The following is a 19,740-nucleotide window of genomic DNA, read 5'->3' as shown; positions in this document are numbered from 1 at the left end:
AAAATGCCCTTGAAACAGGCACCAAATTGATCAAATGTTTAGTTCTGGTATCTGTGATATAGTCAGACTCTCGGTTATAAATCAGACAACAAGTATTATTGGTATACACCAGTTCATTTTCTCTCGTGCATCTTTTCTCGTTCAATCTTTGACAGAATTCATCCACTCTGAACATGTCATGAGGCCGGCAACAGCCCAGCAAATCAATCCACAGTCATTAGTTTCACCGTCGAGCAGGCAGAACAATCAATCAACGGATAAATGGATATGGAGAGTTCCTTAGTTGCAGCATGGCACTTAGAGTAATCATGTTAAAGTATTTCACAGGGAAAGAAAGGAGGGTGGTCTAGCAAAATTCAAGCGTTAATGTTGGGGAGTCGGCGCAAATCAAATTGTGCGGCACTGCATTGATCAATCCCACAGTTCATGGAATGTTGCTCTGCTCTTGATAGGATGGCCATGTTTACAAGAGAAATAAAGTATACCATAGACATGAATGGATAGGGATGCCACCAGCAGCTCAGGCAGTATCGTAGCCGGACCAGTTCAAAAACGTTTAAAATGTTCGCCTACGTACCTGCCGCTAGTAGTTCCCGCCATAAACGCTCCTGCGCTCGGACTCATTGCAACACAATAAAACACTTTTGCACCCATTGCTAAAACTCGCTGTCACCATTTAAGCGACTGAACGTCTATTTCAAACACTTTCCTCTGAATCAGAGAGCGCACAATGGGAGAGTGCACAGGCCAGTGTAACAATAAGCATGACTGTATATTCTATATAGCTCTCCTTAACCCAACGAGTGCTAATATCATTAACTTTAATGTTATACATGTAATGAACTCCGAAAAGAAAAACAGATTTGGCTCATCGTGGACTTTAACATGTTATCTGCAGTGTTATCTGCAGCAAATGCCTTGCAGGTGAGCTACTTGTACTGCAAGTGAGCATGAGCTGTGTATCCGTATATGGTAAGACTGATGACTGTTGGATGAAGGTGATGGGGAAAGCCACACAAATCCTTTAGTTTTGCTAATTTGATATTTTATTTATTTATTTTGTCTCTGTTATGGCAGCCCTTGGCTTGAGAGGGAAGGGCCATGTGCATCAAGGAAGATCCACCCAGCAAGAGACTGGCCGTGGAATCTTTAATGATGCTGGTGCACCCTGTGAATACCTGGCTTGCCCGTACCTGACTACAGGTATGTTCCACGCTTGGGCATCAACAGTGATTTAAGTGGGCTGGGGCCATCCGGGGCTGGGCCATGGCAGTCTCCAAAAAGTGGGGCTGATCCGGGGCGCTGCCGGGGCCCTCTGGTCCCACCACACCACAGCGGAACACATTATCCGGCCACAGCCACAACGGAAGATGCACCTGCCATTTTCGATTCAGGCAAGCTGACTGAAGTGTCAGCCTGCCGCAGCTATGCTGGCTGGCACTTCCTTCAGTCACTGTAACTTCCTCTTGTCACCCCTCTCACAAGGGGTGACAAGAGGAAGCAAGTGTCCTTTTGATTAGCCCCTCGAAACCTTGGAGTCTTTGACCCTCAGCGAACCGGGGGACATATTTCTGTGTTCATAAAGGATGGCTTGAAAAGTACACAATGCCATCTTTTATAAACATAGAAATATGTTACATATATGTCTGCGTATCTTACTATGGTTTGTGTACTTTTCAGGCCATGTCCATCCTGAAAGCCACACTCTCAAATGAGTGTCCCCCCTTTATTTCTTACCCCACTTAAAGCCCTCGACATCAATATAAAAAAATATAAGTATACAAGGAAACATAATGTAATACACTTATTATCTAATAAGTTGCATCCATTTCTTTTTGCTTCCTGAACTTGACTCATTGAATGCAATTCTTCAATGACGCTTTATTGTCGAAGGGGGCGTAGGGCTGGGGGCTGAAACTCATATGAAGAATCATCAGACATAAAATAAATGACATGGTCACATGTGCATGTGTTGTCAGGCCCAAGTGCCAATTTTGTGTCATTCTTGGCCCAATGGGCACACCCATTATTTTTCCAAAAATGCATATGCAAAAGCAATAGATTGTGGCTGTGATATTCAAGCAGAGACTCAAAAACCCAAATAAAGCACAGTAGTCATAGAGGTATTCTTCCTTTCCTCTCCTTCCCCCAGAAGCTCACTGTCTCCAGAGCTCTGGTTCTCTCTAGACTGGACTACTGCAACACCCTCTTTCTAAATCTGCCTGCCTCTACTCTCCGCCCTCTGCAACTTATTCCAGAACAGGACTGCAAGACTTGTTCTTGACCTCAAGCCCAGGGATCATATCGCTCCAGGACTGAAATCCCTGCAATGGCTCCCAGTGGCTGCGAGGATGAAGTTCAAAACCCTCTGCATTGTCCACAAGGCCTTTTGGGCCCTGGGGCCTCAATACCTTCAACTCTCTCTTCCTAAATATCTTCCTTCTCGAGCTCTTCGCTCATCCGCCTCCAACTCCCTCAGGGTCAGTCGTTTCCCCAAGCAACGAGTTGGCAGTAGATCTCTCTCTTCGGGTGGGGCCGCCCTCTTGAACAGCCTTCCTGCCTTACTGAAACTAGAGGAGAACCATCTCCGGTTCTGGAAGCACCTCAAAACCGTTCTCTTTGCTTGCCCTTTTCTCCTCCTCTCCCCTGCTGAACGCCTGGCTGAAATTGCACTGGTTTCCTGGCCACCCACTGATCTCAGGCCCAGGTACCCTCCAACACCAGTCGAACTCCTGCACTGCTTTCCTGGCACTCCCTGCACTCTGAACTGTCGCTGTATCCCTTCAGTCCCTCTACCAGCACTTGACACCGGATGTCTGCACTTACCCTTGCACTTGCCACCAGCTGGCCATACTTACTATGTTATTAGTCTATTATCCCGTGTACTGCACTCTCCCCTCATCCTCTCCCTTGCACTTCCCCCTTCCCTTTCCCATGCACTTGCACGATCTGAATGACACCTGGCCTAGTAGGATTGCTGTTTGTCTTCCCTCTGTTCCCACTCCCTTACCTCATCACGCCTTGAAACACTTGTGTATAGGCACGTTATAAATGCCATATAATATCGTATCATATCATTGAGCATGCACCCACTCTTATCATACCACATCCACTGTACTTCTTCACAATACTTGACCTCACAAGGTGCCACAGCACACGCATGCAACTCAAATACACATTACCCCAACACCCATACTTATTTAGCAGAGTACCAGCACCAACTGTTGATTGAAATATGTAATGACTGAGTGAACCACTTTAGAATTAGCTTTCTGCAGAGGTCCACGAAGAAGCCACAGCCCACCTTAGTGGGCCATCGCCACACGCATGTCATTTTCCTACAACACTCTCTGGACAACAGGTCACTGTATGTTCCATCTTTACTCCTTGCACTTACTAACACAACAAGCAAAATCCCAATAGCCGTACCAAACTTGTTGACTTGACAGAACTGTATGATGTTCCACACTCAGATCACTCGTGAAAAGAGTAAAGTCACATGCCCAACTGTATTGGATCCCCACAACCATTCACAGACCCTGTGAAGCTCACAATGGCTTGGGGGTTTTGCTCAGCATGATGGTGGTGTCAGCCTTACAATGTATGTAAGTGTATGAACACTTGCCAACTATGCACCATGGCTGAGATTAGTGTTAAGCACTTACCTTCCTCAACCCTTCTGGCCAGTGTCTTCCATGAATGACTTCTAGCAGATTTCATCATCCAACCTAGCCAACATCCTTAGGACACAGATCCCTAGTATATTACGGTGGCATATTAGATTCAGTGATGCAGGGTCCATTCCCGTGTGAACAAGAACGGACCATGGCAGCAGTTGCCATTTAAAAGTCCTCAACAATCACTATGGGTTGCTCAGTAACAGTATATGTAGATTGAGAGATTTAAATCCACTTTGACCACACAAAGGGCCTCTGCATATGGAGTGATTTTTCTCAAGCCCGTCTATTCACTTTGTGTGATGCTGCACAGTGAACCCTGCCATGTTTATTGTAATGCCTGTTAAGGAAGCTGAGGAAGTGCATGATTGTGTTACCTATGAAGGCCCTGAAGATGATTTAATACGTGAAAGGGAGGATGCACTTGAGGAAGGTGAGGTCCTCTTTGTTGATAGGTCATTGACTATTGATCAGCAAACTGGCCAGAGACACAAATGTGCAGCAATGGGGCCTTGTAGATGGGTAATATGAGGTTGCAGTTAAACTATTATTACCACTACACTATTTGGCTCAGGCAGCAGAATGGATTGCATTAGTTGAAGCATTAGAGGAATCCCAAGGGTGCTTAGTGACTATTTATTTGGATTCTGCATACATGACTACCACCGTATATTCAGGTTTGTCCAGCATGTTGACTTGTTAGAGAGATTGATTTATGCCTTGCCCCATCCAACACTAGTAGTGGTGGTTAAGTGCACAACCCACACCCAAAATACAGACTCTGTTTTTCTTTAAATGACGCAACAGAGAAGGCTGCCAAAGAAGTGGCGTATCACAGAAATCCATACGTCACAGCATAGCCAGAGGTGGTAAACCAAAAGTTGCAGCTAGCAATACCATACATTACAGTACTGGTTACACAAATAATTGAGTAACAGAGGCAGGTACCCAGGATGAGAAAGAGCTTTGGGTTAAGTGAGGTTGCTCACAGTCACCGACTGATTTCATCTGGGGACAAAATGTCACAGGTAAAGTAGTAATTCCACAGGAGTTACTCCTGCTTGCTTTTGAGCAGCTGCGCTACACAGCCCATGTTTCCAAACAGCACATTGCTGCGGATATTCAGGAGGGCTGGTTTGTACCCAACCTGCAGGAATTTGTCAATACATTTGTGGCAAATTGCACCATGTGTCATCTTTACAATGCTGGCCAGACACTCATGACATTGTGCAGCACATTGCCCCATCCCACTGAGCCTTTTTGGTAACTTCACATCCACTATGTGGATATAATTAACAGGTACATTAATTACTGGTGCCTTATTGTTGTAGTATGTCTGTTTTCCCATGGGGTTGAGGCTGGTCCCTGCTCATAACCTGATGCAAAAATAGGAAGCACATTTTTGTACGCAAGGTATTTCCTAATTTTTGCGGTGTCTGAGATGCACAAATCTGATAATAGAACTCAGTTTTTTAACAAATTGTTGGAGGAACTAATATCTCATTTGGGGATAAGGCAAGCACTGTCCTCGATATTTCATCCTCAGGCCAAAAGGATTATAGACAGATGAATGGACTATTCAAGAGTAAATTGTTTAAGATAACGTTATGGAGGAACTGGCTTCACTGTCTGCCTTTGGATTTGTTTAGCCTGAGAGCCCAGCCCAGTAAAGACCACCACTTGTCCCAGCATGATATAGTGATGGGGAGAAGAATGCATACATCTTACTCCTATATGCACATCATCAGATGCTCACAGGGCAGCAGGAGTTTTGGGGGAGGAGTTTCAGGGGTATTTCTGGGAGTTAACAAGAACTATACAAGTTCTGTCTTGCCAGATTGCTCCTAGAAGAGAAGACACTGTTAAAGCATCACCTATTTATTTTATTTTATTCATGTATAAAGTGCATCACAGCCCAGGGCATCAAGGTGCTGTTAGGGAGTACAGTAGAATGCTTACAGAGTACAGCCGAATGCTTGCAAAATGTCAGGTACAGGTTATACATAGTTACATGGAAACAGGAGAGGGGGAGGGGGCTGCGATACGTGAATCTTATACATGGTTTTAGGTGAACAACCAAGTTTTGAGAGCTTTCCAGAATGTATAGTGAACGGGTTCTGCTCTGAGAGATGTTGGGAGGAAGTTCTAATGTCTTGCTGCAATAAAAGGGAAGCTGGCCCCACCTGCTTTGGCACATTTGACTTTTGGCAGCATGAGATGATGGGCGTAGGGTGTTCTGGTGGGTCTGGATGAGTTTGCCTTAGTTACCTTGTTGGCGAGATAAGGAGGGGCTGCGTTGTCAATGCACTTGTTAGTGATGGCTAGCGTTTTTAAAAGGATGTGTTCTCTGATGGGGAGCCAGTGGGGATTACGCCTTGCTGTGCTTATGTGGTCACTTTTGTGAATGCTGAGGGCGGCACTGAGTGCATTATTCTGGATGATTTGTAGTTTTGTTAGGTTGTTTGAGGAGGTGCCAGCAAAGAGGTAATTGCAGTAGTCCAGCTTTGACCCAATGATGGCTCTGGCAATAGTGAGGCAGTTCTCGGAGGACAGGTAGGTTTTTGCTGCATTGAGTAGTTTGGTTGAGTAGGCAGCAGAGGATGCAATGGCGCTAACCTGCCAGGACATCGAGAAGGTGGAATCTAGGTGCACTCCTAAGGTTTTGACTGCTGAGGATATTGGGATATATATGTTGTCTATGGAGAATGCGGTGTATTGGCTGCTTAGATTTTTGAGGGTTTCTTGTGGAGCAACCAGAAGGATTTCCATTTTGGCACATCCACTTGTCAGCCACCAAGGCCTGAATAGTGGAGTAGGCTGTATTGAGGGCATTGGTGTCAGAGTCGTAGTTACTGGTGAGGAGGAGTAGGACTTGTGTGTCAATGGCATAGTTGGTGTAGGCTATGCCGATGGTGTCAAGGATGTTGAACAGTGGTCTTGTGAAGATATTGGGCCTCATTACAGGTCGGGCGGTCCAGAAATAACAGTGGCGGTAAACCCACCACCACTGTTAATTCTGGACCGCCTGATCCCGAATCCTGCAGGCGGGAGGTGGCGTTCCCGCTAGGTCTGACCTGGCGGGTTTACCACCATCTGCCTGCAGGCGGACGAGGAAACACCGGCACCATCATGAGATCGTGCCAGTGTTTCCATGATCCCCATTCCCATTGAGTCCCATAGGGATTGCACAGGGGGAACTGGAGCTTCAAATTTCCTGAAGATAGGGAAGATTTCCCTGGTGTCTGATTTTGCATTGGTAATCCTGTTGTTGAAGTAGGTGGCTTTGGCTAAGGAGATAGCTTTATTGTACTTGGCTGAAAGCTTGTTGAATTCTAGTTTTAAGGATTCCATTCTTATTTTTTTCATCAGGCGGTGAGGGCAATACATTTACTGTTTTACAATGCAAGTAGCTCAGGCCTGTATCATGAGTTCAAGTGTCTGATGAGTTCCGCTCTATGTGCTATTAGAGGGGCTATAGCATTGACTGCTTGAGTTAGTGTGGAGTTGTATACGTGAGCGAAGACATTGGGGTCCTTGGAGAATGGTAGTCTGAGTGGGGGTACTTCTAGGAATGGTAGAAGGTTTTCTTTAGTCAGTTTGTGTGTGCTACGTGCTAGAGTAGGAGGTAGAGGGGTGGTGACTTCCTTATGTTTCTTGGGTGGGGGGAGGGAGAAGAGGATGATATGAAGGCCTGTCCATGGGCAGGGAACATTGGAACTTATGGAAGGTGAGCAGTTGATGACGTCAATCCAATCTAGATTGCAGCTTTTCATGTGGGTGTGGTTGGTGACACATTCTGAGAATAAAAGGGTTTCTAAGGCCTTTGGAAGTTTATCGGCTTGTCGGTCTGCTACATAATTGAGTCCTAGGTTCAAGTGCCCTAGCAGGATGATTTATGAGGATATCTTAATGTTGTCCTAAAGGAGGTGGAGGAGGTTATCATGGAAACTTGTTGTGGGACCTGGTGGACAGTACACAATGTGGAAAGTGATAGTGCAGGTGGGGGAGGTGGAGAGCTTGAGGGAAAGGCTGTTGTTTTCAAGTGAGGTATTGAGCTGCCTAAAGGGCAGGGACTCTTTGGCTAAGAGGGCCATTCCTCCCCCTCTAGTATTTAGGCGGTTGTGTGGGGAAAAGGTGTAGCCTGATGGGAGGGCTAGGGATAAGGCAGGTCTGAAGGCTTCGTGGAGCCATGTCTCTGAGATGGCTAGGGCATCTAGGTTGTGGGCTGTAAGCAGGTCATGGATATAGAGGGCATTTGCTGGCAGGGAGCAAGCATTAGCAAGAGCACAGTTAAGGTGTGCTAGGAGTTTTGGGGGCGGCTTAGGAGTGGGTGTAGTGGTGCTGTTCACTATGTGTCCAGGAGTAGTGGCATTGTTATCAGTGGAGAGAAGTGGGGTTGGCTTGGACATTTCAGCTGTAATATGCAAAGTAATACCATTTACATTGGTGTGCTTTTCTGCTTTGAAATGCAAGATATTGACATTGACATTAGTATGAATTTCAACAATATTATGCAATACATTGACATTGTTCAGCAGAGCGCTGGCAGAGGATTCCTTCGGTGGGGCAGCAAGAAAGTTGTTAGCTTGAGATTTATGAGTGAGGGCGGCCAGTGTTTGAGTGTGGCCAGTGCTGGAATGGGGGGCGAAAGCAAGTGGGCTCGTAGAAGTCTTGATGGCATCTAAGGGTTCAGGTTTGTCAGTAGAGATGTTTGCAGAGGAGAAGTGGGGGGTGCCCTTCCCTTTAAAGATCCTTGGTTGGTGTTCCTTTCTTAGCCTGGGCAAGGAGATGACTCTCATGTTGCTGGTGCCAGCAGGCATGAATGAGGTGGTGACCTGGCTTGGCGGCTGCATGGGGCGGGTTTGCCTTGTTGGGCTTTTGGCTGTGACTGTGGGATGGAGCATCTTGGCTGGGTGTGTGGCTGTAGAGTCACACTGTGGGTAAGAGTATGACTGCTTAGAGTTGGGTGGGCAGACAGACTGTGAGTGGGGCTAATGCTAGGGAGCAGCTCTGGACTTTATGGCTGGGTGAGTTAGGGGCTGGTAGGTGGGCTTACAGGTAAGAAAGGGATGTTCAGTGGCTGCAGATAAGCAGGGCCCTGTGGGCTTAGTGCAGAGCCCAAGCAGATGGTTCCTGATTGTGGTGCACCTAGGGGGGGTCGGCTGGAGTGCTGGTCGGGTTCGGGCACTTTCAGTATTGAGCCTATGTGTGATGGATGCTGCAATGGGTGAGATATCTTGGCCTGGTGCTGCATATGAATTGAGGGGAGTGGCTGGGATAGGGCGATCAAGCGGCTGCACGCATCGTACTAATGTGGCTTGTGGATATGGGGCGGACATCTTGGCCTGTTGTATGTCTGCGTCTAATGTGGGCAGGTCCTTTCTTACTTTCAGGGCACTCCATGGCAGTGCTGTCGAAGTCAAAGGGATACCATGGCATGCCTGTAGGGACTGGATTTGCGGGGAGGGTGCAATAGGGGTTTTAGGCTTATCGGCTCTGACCTTGGGTCTGTTTGGGGTTGTTTCTGATCTGTGGTGAATTGGTTCAGCTGATATTGCGGAGCGGCCAAGATCTGTCGATCCATTCTGCATGTGGTGCCTAACACCTGCGTTGCACAACTCCATGCACTTGGCTTGCGCGGGCTTTGCCCCAGAGGGTTGGGTGGATCAGTTTTATCATGGGGGAAAATGAGCATTGAATGTTGCATCGAACGTAGTGTAAAACAAAGAACGGTCAGCGTGCTATGTGGCCCTGAGACGCACAACACTGCACCCTTGATCTGCACATGCTTTGCCGCAGTTGGTCGGGTACATCGTAGGCGGAAATGAGCATCGAACGTGGCATTGAATGTAGTGTAGGATGAAGATTGGGCAGCGTGCTCTGCAGACCTGCGGCACACAACACAGCACCCTTGGCCTGTGCAGGCTTTGCCACAGAGGGTCCGGTGCATGGGTTTTATCATAGGTGGAAATGAGCGTCGAATATGGAGTCAAACTAGGTTAGAACGAAAATTGGGCAGCGTGCTCTGTTGACCTGCGGGTCACAAAACCATGCCCTTGGCCTGCGTTGGCTTTGCTGCAGTGGGTCAACGGCATGGGTTTTATTGTAGGTGGAAATGAGCATCGAACATGGTATCAAACATAGCATTGAATGAAGATCAGGTAGCGTGCACTGCGGACCTGCAGAACACAACACTGTGCAGATGCAGCAACAAACTGCATTTATAAATGTGAAGCAACAGCCAGGGTTTGTGCAGACATGTGAAATAAATGGTTACATGGGACCGTATCAGACAGGGAGAGGATATTACAGGTAAAGAAGAGGAATGGGGTGTAGGGTCATGGGGTCACAGTTTGGGGGCGACAGTGCTTTGCATGTGGAAATTCTGGTCACTTTGCACGGACATGCCCACTAGTAGCATGTTGCGTGGCTTTTATCATAGGCAGATATGAGCCTCGAATGTGGCGTCAAGCGTAGTGTCGAATGAAGATCACGCAGCGTGATCAGTGACCCTGCAGCACACAACACTGTGCCCCTGCCTGCATGGGCTTTGCCGCTGAGGGTCAGGTGCGTGCGTTTTATCACAGGTGGAAATGAGCATCAAAAGGGGCATCTAACATAGTGTAGAACGATGATCGGGCAGCGTGCCCTGTTGACCTGCATGGCACAACACTGCACCCTTGGCCTGCATGGGCTTTGCCGCTGAGGGTCGGGAGCATGGGTTATATTGTAGGCAGAAATCAGCATCAAACGTGGTGTCAAACGTAGTGTAGAATGAAGATCGGGCAGCATGCTCTGCAGACCTTCGACACACAACACTGTGCAGATGCAGCAACAACCTGCATATATAAATGTGGAGCAACAGCCAGGGGTTGTGCAGACAGGTGGAGTGAACAGTTACATGGGGGCGTAATAGACAGGGAGAGAATATTACAGATAAAGAAGGGTAATGGGGTACATGGGCATAGGGCCACAGTTTGGGGGACAGTGCTTTGCATGTGGAAATTCTGGTCACTTTGCACGTACATGCCCACTAATAACATGGTGCGTGGGTTTTATCATAGGCAGAAATGAGCATCAAATGTGGTGTCGAATGTAGTGTAGAAATAAGATCGGGCAGCGTGCACTGCGGCCCTGCGGCACACAACACTGTGCCCTTGGCCTGTGTGGGCTTTGAGACAGACACTTGGGTAACTATATTACATAATTCCAGCAATATGTAGCCAACATGATCATGATCACACACAATTTATGCACCCATCCACACTGCGTAAACTTCCCAACATACACTCAAGCAATGAAATACAGAATTCACAAAGGGCACATGCACAACATATGCACCCACCCATGCTGTGTACACAGTCTAACATATACTACTCTGCGTACTGGTCACCGGGTAACCCTCTGAACTCAGGCCCAAACTACTGCATGTCCAATTGCCCTTGCACTGCCTCTGGGCTCCCCAGCACTTAAGGGTCTGAATCTGCAACCCTGCAGTCTCTTCTCTCTGCACTTATGATCCACCAGCTGGCTGCACTTGTGAGTTAATTGCATGTTTGCGTCTCCCTCCCTCCCCCCTGGAACTTCTCCCCTTACGTCTTCTCTGCACTTGCATGATCTGAATGACACAAGGCCTAGTAAGATTGTTATTTTGTCCTCCCTTGTTTCCCCCTCCTTGTCTTGTTGTACCTAGAAACACTTGTGTACAGACACGCTATAAATTCCACATGATATCATATCATTAAGCAAGAAATACAGGATCCACACACAACATATGCACCCACTGCCACTACATACACATTCCAAGATACACTCAAGTAAGGAAATACAGAATTCACTTTGAGGGACAATGGGACGATCCCTTCCCCCGATTCTCGTCCAGACCATGGCCTATGACGTCACGACCAAAGAACCCGCTGCGGGAGGAATTCGACCAGCTCACTGCCGCCCCAGACGTCAAGATCCACCGTGGCCATGCCCCGCACCCCCAGGCAAGCTGCGCGCCATCCCAACCTTGGGCTGGGACCTCAGCCGGAGTCGACACCGACCATATGGACCAACTCAACTAAGCATCACCCACAACATTCATCATCGTTAGGGATGCCATAACGACATAGCCAGCGACAAAGAACACACGTGCCACCAAGCACATGGATCAGACACACACCAATCCACACAAAGAACATACTCAGTGCTATGATGTAGAGGACCGCTCACACCGACACACATGCATCGTTGTTATTTTTCGCATAGGCTAACTACCGCACTCCAGAAACGCAAGACGCCAGAGAGCCCATGTACATGCTTGCATACGCTTCCTTGCTACTAACACCATGAAAACGTAACAAACTAATGTATAAGGACCCATGTCGACCCGCGTGTCAAGGATTATCTGCCATCATCCATAGACTAGGCCAAAGTAGGCTGCAGCACCAGAGTAGGACACAAAACCAGATTCCCCAGACCCAGAGCAGCCCAGACAGGGCTGCAAGGTGCTGATCATGCAGAACAAACCCTGACGAGAGCCCTACAGCCAAGGCCACGAAGTTGCAACTTGCACGCCACGCTCCCCGTGCCAAGGTTACACCTGCTACTGCTTAACGCTCCTCAGAGCTAAAATACAAATCAAATACCTGTAATTCTGCTTCAGCCACGGTCTCACAACACGTGACTATGCCAACCTGATATGAAGCCAAGCCGAGGACCAGAGAAGCTCTGGGGTCTCACGTTTGGGACACAGACTGCAACAATGAAGTGACAATTTGGACACTGACAGCGGTGAGAAAGGAGCGCTCTTGCAGCAAATGGCAGACCTGTCCATTGTCCACCACCGACACATAGTCATACATTGTTTCGAGCATCAGGTACACCGCAAGCTGGGAACAACGATGGTTCCAGGCTTGGGGGCTCAGGGACGGACCAATCAAGGCACAGGGGAGCTAACCACTGACGGCATTACAACCCAACCAATCACTAACCCTCTCTATGTAACTATTTCTGTGTAGCAAATGTTAGGGACAACCCAAGCGTACCACCTGACCCTCTCTCTACCAATAACCAACCTTCCTATATGTGCCTATACTGACCCTACCGCTCGGGAGCCAACCCGAGATGGCCTTAGGTTTTGGAGGAAGTTTTCCCGATGACGCATGATGTGGAGTCACTTAGGTAGAAAAAGGACCTGCGAGCCCACTCTTGCTGAGATGTTCCCGGGTTACCTATGATCCCAGAACCTGTCCCTGTCTGTTTGGTGCAATAAACAGCAGTAACTCTTTTGCTCTTGTGTGTGTCTCATACTCCTTTGGGATGTGGGAGGAGTTGGGGCCCCCCAACACCGGAGGTCCACGGACGGCCCTGCCGACCCCCGGTAAATTACCCTGACAAGTTGGAGGCACTGCTGAGATTGAGGTAGATCACCTGTGGCAAGGTGGCCCGGCAATGCAGCCCCCTCTGCCGTTGCCTCCTTTGGAGGACTGCAGGACAGCGCAATCCAGAGAGTGGCCATCGGGAGCCGAGTTGAGAAGTATCCCGCCCGCGGTTGGCGAGTATCCAGACGTGGGGAGGCGGCGATCTGATTGGGAGGGGTGCCTACATTCGAGCGGCACCAGCAGGCGAAAGCCCGATGTGAGTATGGCACACACAACTGGCATTATAATGTTGTGCAGGCGGCGGGAGGCGTTGTAAACAAGGGTGGCGGGTGGCTTTTGCAGTGTGTTAAGCAAAGATTTTGGTCATAGAGCAGGCGATCGATGTGTAAGATATAGTGGGGTCAGGCACGAGGGCCGCCCACTCTGTTGTTGCAGAGTGAGCTGGGTGGGGCTTAAAGCACCCACATGTGACTAGCGAATCGCGCCGATTGGTCTTGATCGCAGACACCTGTGTAAGGGGGTGTTGCATTCCTATGAATTAGCGTGGTAGATCAATGAATAGATGAGGATTCCTATTGATTGAGTGTTTTAGCTCAGTAAATAGATGACATATTCCTGCAAGAGGTAGCTTGATTGTTTCTCGTGCAGAAGATAGTTGGCTGGTTAATTTCCCCTAGTGAGGGAGCGTATTACACGCGAGGAGATGCAGTGTGCACAGTCCAATTGTATTAACAAAGTGATTAATTAATTCTCCACTCCAGGTGTGGTGGGAAGGCAGCTGTGGGGATTGTGGGGAATAACTTTATCAAAATAGTGCACATCTCATTTTCTGTTATAATTGTGCCTACCGGTATCCCATTGTAGTAGTTGGTGACGTCACCCATAGACTTTGCATAGGACTCTGCGGTTTTCTTCCGTGATCGGGGCCGGAGAACACAGTAAAGGAGAGGTGAAGGGGGAGAGGCGGCCATGCGCGGAGAACGCGGCACGTCCTCGATCACAAGGGTCACATTGAGAGGTGGTGCGACCAGTAGGAGGGGGAAGAGAAGGGCATACACCACGCAGGTGGTGAAGTAAGAGGGGAAAGAGGGAGGAGTTAGAAGTACGTTGAAGGCGCGCCGAGTAGCGGCGGTGCAGGAAAGCAGGGTGGCTCAAAAGCATGCTGTGCGGGACACGAAGCCACAGTGGGCTTCGTGCCACGGGCTGAATGGGGCCCTAGCACTGGAAGGAGGGGTGTAAAGGAAGGTGATAGTGTTGTAAGGACAAAGAGGGCGGTGGCGTCAGGCACAAATGTATTATCATAACACCAATGCTTTTCCTTGCAGCGGAAAGTCGGAAGTCCGCAACCTATGGAGCCAGGTAACAGCGGTATTGAAAAGTTGAACATTTAAAAAATGTCCATGTATTACGGGATAAGGGGCGGGTACAGGGCCAACACATTAACAACACCACTCCAACACATCTGCGCAACACTAAAACCGCACAAAGACAAAATAGTAAAGTACAGTGTTGAGTGGACTCAAGGGACGGATAACAGAATTAGGATACCATGGCTGCCCAGCGGCAGCTTTGACATGTCTACTCAACATTCATTGTTAGCATACTTGCACAACACATATAAGGGGAAGAAATTAGCAAGCCACCTAGAAATTTGTGATCTCTGGAAGATGTTTCAGGGGTACGTACCGGGAGGGCTGTTCAGCATGCAGGAGGTGAAGAAAGAGGAGGCGAGCAAAGGGGCCGGGAGCAGCGTACACAAAGCACCTCCCAGTACAGAAGAGAGTGAGGAAGAGGCAGAAGGATCCTACCCAGTTGCTGAAGTAAAGAAGGAAAAAGAGGGAGAGTAACCCATAGTCAAAGAAGTGAAGGAAGAGACAAAAAGGCTGTATCCAATAAGGGAGCTAAGAGAAGCTACACAATCACAGCTGACGGCAGCTGAAGGGTATTCAAACCCTGCATACAGCCCGCTGCCATATGCACCAGTAGACCACTACCAAAAAGGGCGGGGTGTGGGGAGCACAGCAGACACTCAACGGGTACAGGTGAGCTCTGGGAGCATAAAAAAGACACACTTAGACTTGGCAAATATAGGACCAGACGAATGGATAGCAGCACAGGTGTTACTGAAACTTCGGGGGACACTAACACGAGAAGAGTAAGAAGCGGTAAACGGGGTAGGTAAGGAGGAAGTGGAACACGCACAGTGAGGGTGCGAGTTAAGTACAAAGGAAGAGGGGAGAATGACAAGGAAAGAAGAGGCAGTGTTAGAAGCGAAATTGGCAGAACTGAGGGAGGCTCGAAGTGTATTGATTAGACAATTTGAGCAGGAGGAACTTGAGAGGAAGGCAAAAAGGAAAGAAGGTAAGGAAGATCGAGCGGGATTAAACAAGCAAGAGGAAGAAAGAAAGAAACAGGTAGAAGATCGCATATGGGGGATTGTAGAAAGAGTAGCATGCATGGAGCAGCGGAAGATAATGAGGAAAGAAGAGGAACACGAAGAGAACGACAGGGAGATGATGCTATGGAAGAGGAAGATTATAGAAGAAAGTGCATGTAAATACAAGGAAGGGAGAATAATAGAGAGTTTATTGGCGAAGGAGGGCGGGATATGGAACGACAAGGATAGAGATGCAAGGGTACTAGAACAGGTAAGTGACAAGATAATGAACAAACTATGCAGGGCAAGAACGGAGATATAGGATGAGGAGAACAAACGAAGCAATACAGGGTTAAGAGGAACAAGCAAAGCACAATAGGATAAGACACATGCGTGTGACAAGAAGGATGTAACAATGGAACACACACAGGGAGACACGGAGAAGACAGGTGAGTACATAGACATAGACTTAGACACAGTAACAGTGGGGGGAAAAACATAAGTACAAAATTGACATTCTCAGACGGGTTTTGCAGTGAGGAGGAAGAAGGATCTTGCGGAGGACGGAGTGATGGAATTGCGTAGGGGCTAAGTAAACTATACATAATACGCACAGACTGCGGGTCGTCATGGGAGTGTAAGACACAAGAAGAAGGAGAGGTAGGAAGGGAGAGCAAAAGACAACAAAGAGAAAGGACACCACGACCACTGACCCCACCAGCACAACACACGCTGTATGTTATTAGGCTTAGGGACCTCCCAGGATGTAGATTGGAGGGATCAGCAACACCACACAACAAGGGTCAGACGGGACAGCTGAGAGGACATAAGGGCGTAGGAGACACTCGACTTACACAACACCTCACAGACTTTCTTGAAGAATTCTCTGACATGGAAGAGGATAGTGAATACACACATATAACACGACACAGACGCATGCCAGGGGAGGTAAGGGAGTACACACAAATGCCCTTACTAGAGAGAGGGGGAGCAAGACCACAATATGTTCCATGGAAGCATGCAGATAAGGGGAACATTAAAGGTAGGTTACCATCCTTGAGCGGAGGGGCAGGGAAATGGATATATGAAATGGAAAAGCAAACAGCAGGACAAAGGTTGGCAGTGGGCGATGTGAAGAGGTTGTTCACTTCCATATTGGTTGATGCAGCAAATGACATTTGGAAGAGGGCGGGATTCCCAGCAGTGACAATCAGTGACACATCACATAATGGTGCACCATTTGCAAATTGTAGGCACACACTATGGCAGGCGCTGAGGGTACAATATCCAGATACTTCAGACATAGGGGCAGGGAAATGGATATATGAAATGGAAAAGCAAACAGCAGGACAAAGTTTGGCAGTGGGCGATGTGAAGAGGTTGTTCACTTCCATATTGGTTGATGCAGCAAATGACATTTGGAAGAGGGCGGGATTCCCAGCAGTGACAATCAGTGACACATCACATGATGGTGCACCATTTGCAAATTGTAGGCACACACTATGGCAGGCGCTGAGGGTACAATATCCAGATACTTAAGACATAGGGGCAATAACGTCATGCAAAATGCGTGAGTACAAGGAACCTGTTGATTACATCCAGGAGATTCAGAAGAAGTGGCGCCTGGAAACGCGGGAACCGTGGGACAAAACACTAGCAATTTTGTTTATCACATTCTGATACGGCGCCTCCCAGAACCAGTACAAAGACAGTTAAAGAAATTGGTAGGAATGGAAGCAAAGGCATGGCCATAAATACAGCTGACTATAGTTCACCATTGTAGGTTATGGAAGGAAAAGATGAAACAGAAAGAAAAAAACAGAAAGGCGGAAGAAGCAAAACAGTACAACAGCTCATGCAGATACAGGACAGTAAACAACTTCCCACAAACACACCAATACAACAGACACAATTAGGAAGAGTGACGGTATTGGGTCACAACCCATACACAGGGAAGGGACAATCACTATACCCCCAATAGGACAGCCCACAGACGTCCTTGTTGTGTCCCATCCTGTCGGTAACACCTAACCTTACGGAGGGACCACACATAAAGGTGGCGATAGGTGACAAAACATTCTCCTTCTTAATAGACACAGGTGCCACTAGGTCTTGTATTAGGGAAGGGAAGTTTAACTTGTCAGGCGATGCCATGCACACTCAAGGATTCTATGGGGCTCGAGGGCTGGTTCCTTTTACTGATAACATCTCCTTATCTGTTGGAGATCACGACCTGTCCCTACCATTGTTATATTCAAAACAATCACCAGTAAATATACTTGGGAGAGACATTATGAGCAGAGTGTAAATGACTATGCATCACTGACAAAGGAATAGTGTGCTCCACACCAGGCATAAACATACTCAAAGCACGACACATACTACAGGATTACTGTGGCAAAAAAGTGGCAAGGGCAGAACCAGTGGACGGGGATCTCTTCCAATATGGAACAGACATGGCAATAGCATGGCTACCAGGAATTGAGGGCAAGGTATGTAGAAGACCAGCAGCATACCTTTTCAGGCCAGAAACACCCACTGGTGAGGAGGAGGGGAAAATAATATTGGTGGACATCGAGAGTATTGTGGCAACACCAGACTACATTGCAGTTCATGCCCAGGATGGGGAAGGGAAAGCATGGAGAGCAGTGATAGCATTAGCAGCAGGATGCAGGCTGACTCAGGTGTCAGATGAGGAGCTGTTCTCAGATGGGGAAGGAGATGGGGAGATAGTGTACCAGATGAGCGTCTATGTTTGGCTGAGAGTGACATACAAGGATGTAGCACAAAATATGGCAATGGCACTGGAAGCTTCTACCCCTACCCAAGTACCCTTCTACAAGGAAGACTTAGCAGCTGTACCCGCCTCTCTATGGACTACTAGTCCCTATGATGTGGGATGCAAAAAAAGCATTGGAGGAGTACAAATAAAGCTAAAGAAAGGTGCAATGCTGCCCAGGGTGAAGCAGTACCCGCTATCCAAGGAAGCTGATGAAGGGATATACGAGACAATATCTGCCCTAGTGGATAGAGGAATATTGGTACCATCATAGTCACTGTGCAACACCGCAGTGTATCCTGTGCGCAAGGCAAAGGGAGGGTCATGGCATTTCATACAAGATTTAAGACCTCTCAACCACTTGTGGAAGAAGAGTACCCAATAGCAGCTAACCCAGCCACCATGCTATGCAGACTACTAGCAGAGGCATCACGTTTTACTGTGATCGACCTCAAAAATGCTTTCTTCTCAATACCACTACACCCTGATTCACAAGATTAAACAAGTTTCACATACCAAAACACAAAGTGGAAACACACCAGACTACCACAAGGGTACTGTGAGTCACCATCCATTTTCAAAAGAGTGGTACAAATGGACTTAGGAAACATAGAGATGGAAAGCACAGTGCTGCAGTATGTCAATGGTATCATCATGTGCATCACCACTGAGGAAAAGTGCAGGAGGGATTCTGTAAAAATGCTCACAGTATTGGCAGAGAAAGGATACAAGGTTGACAAAGGAAAACTGCAATACTGTCAAGAGCAAGTACTTTCTATCGGGCAGATCATCTCACAAAAAGGGAGGAACATTGCACCACAAAGGGTGCAAGCAATACAGAACACACCACAGCCACAAGACAGTAAGAGAACTGCAGCAATTCCTTGACCTATGCAACTACTGCAGGGCATGGGTCTTTGATTACAGCTCATACATAGGACCACTGCTAGAGGCCCTCAGAGAGGCACAGAAGGGGGCAAGGAAGTTGGGATGGACAAGAGAAATGTTGGATGCATTCAATGAATTAAAACACGTCATTTCAACGACACCAGTACTAGCTACCACTAATTACAAAGAAAAACCTGACATCTTCTCACATTGTGATACTGCAGTAATGAAAGCAGTACTAACACAAAAGACAAGCATGGGACACAAACCAGTGGCATTTTACAGTGGCCATTTAGATCCTGTAATGATGGGACATTTCCCATGTGAACAAAGCCTAGCTGCAGCAGCCTTTGCAGTAGAGAAATCCTCCTCAATCCCCATGGCGTGCTCCCCTACATTGTACGTAGAACACACACTCTTTGCAATATTAAACAAGCCAAAAAGCACACTGACAGCACAAAGAGCAACAGGGTACAAAATAATACTATCCAGACCAGAGCTGAACATAGTAAGGTGCAGTAATGTTAATCCAGCACGGTCCATAGCAGAGGAAGTGGAAAATGGAGAGTATGCACATGATTGTACAGATGCAATTGAAATTAACTCAAGCACTAGAAAAGTGGAAGAAAATGCCGTAGAGGGGGGGGGGGA

The sequence above is a fragment of the Ambystoma mexicanum genome, chromosome 14, assembly GCF_040938575.1.
Source record: "Ambystoma mexicanum isolate Mex_15411 chromosome 14, UKY_AmexF1_1, whole genome shotgun sequence".
NCBI classification, from domain to species: Eukaryota; Metazoa; Chordata; class Amphibia; order Caudata; family Ambystomatidae; genus Ambystoma; species Ambystoma mexicanum.
The sequence above is the reverse complement of the archived record's forward strand: the minus strand, read 5'-3'. Positions refer to the sequence as shown.